This window comes from Octodon degus, unplaced genomic scaffold, assembly GCF_000260255.1.
Source record: "Octodon degus isolate 3935 unplaced genomic scaffold, OctDeg1.0 scaffold00062, whole genome shotgun sequence".
Lineage (NCBI taxonomy): Eukaryota > Metazoa > Chordata > Mammalia > Rodentia > Octodontidae > Octodon > Octodon degus.
The window spans coordinates 9,502,392-9,503,386 of record NW_004524638.1 but is presented as its reverse complement, the minus strand read 5'-3'; the positions used below and the strand labels follow the sequence as shown (position 1 = coordinate 9,503,386).

Sequence of the window (995 nt, the reverse complement as noted above, 5' to 3'; positions counted from 1 at the left end):
CAAACAAACAACCAAAACATTACAGTGAAAGACACTGCCATTAATCCCTCTCAGAATACTCCTTGTGTGGAACCTTCACCCCATGGCTCCTGGCACTTCTCTTTTCCTTGGTACCAGGGATTGAACTCAGGACCTCGTGCTTGCCAGGCAGGCACTTACGCCGCTAAGCTATCTCCCCAGCCACTCCTGTTACTTTGTGAAGCTGTTCTGGAGTCCTCTTTCGTGTGTACTGACAAGGTCTGGCCAGACATACAGTGAGTGCTGTTGTTTAGTGTCACACAACAGAAAGACAGGTTGTAAAGACAGCACAGTGTGTCCTTATGCACTTACTCAGCGGTGTGATTTTGGGCTCCTCCTCTAAATAATATGACCACAAAAGGACAACAGCTTGAATGTGAGAGGTCAAGGCAGCGACATTATTGCAACTAAAGGTACTCACAACACAGCTTCCCGAACTGTTTCAGAGTATGACAAGAACGACAGGCTACAAGTGTTTGAAGAGAAAAAGAGCATTCTGAGGCAGATTAAAGGCCATGTTCAGAGCCGGGGAGATGGCTCAGTGGAATAAGCACTTCCTTGGCAAGCACAAGGGCCTGAGTTCAATTCCTGGTTCTGCCAAAATAAATAAAGCAAGCCAGCCCATGTGCGACTCCTGAGATCGATGCCTAGTGCTCTTTCTTCCCCCAACTAATGGCAATGTGTCTCTCACTGTAATAAACTTTTTAGCTGGCCCTGGTGGCATATGCCTGTAATCCCTAGACTTGGGAGGCTAAGGCAGAAGCATGGCTAGGAGTTCAAGGCCAGTTGGGCGACACAGTGAGTTCAAGGCCAGCTTGAAATACAAGGGAGAGACCCTGTCTCAAACAAAACCAAACTTAATAGTCACCCTATTTTCCAACCACACCTCACATCCTTTTCTAGTTTTTGAGACACAGAGATTTTGCCCAGTCACCGAGTTGCCCAAGCTGGGCTGGAGCTCGCAATCCTCCCTCAGC

The 995-nt window shown here is 47.8% G+C and overlaps 1 protein-coding gene across 1 annotated transcript in view; it reads right to left on the bottom strand.

Moving 5' to 3' along the window:
• The window catches only part of Atad2 (ATPase family, AAA domain containing 2), a 74,274-nt gene that overhangs the window by 10,044 nt on the left and 63,235 nt on the right, over positions 1–995 (bottom strand). The gene's annotated exons all lie outside the window — the stretch shown is intronic.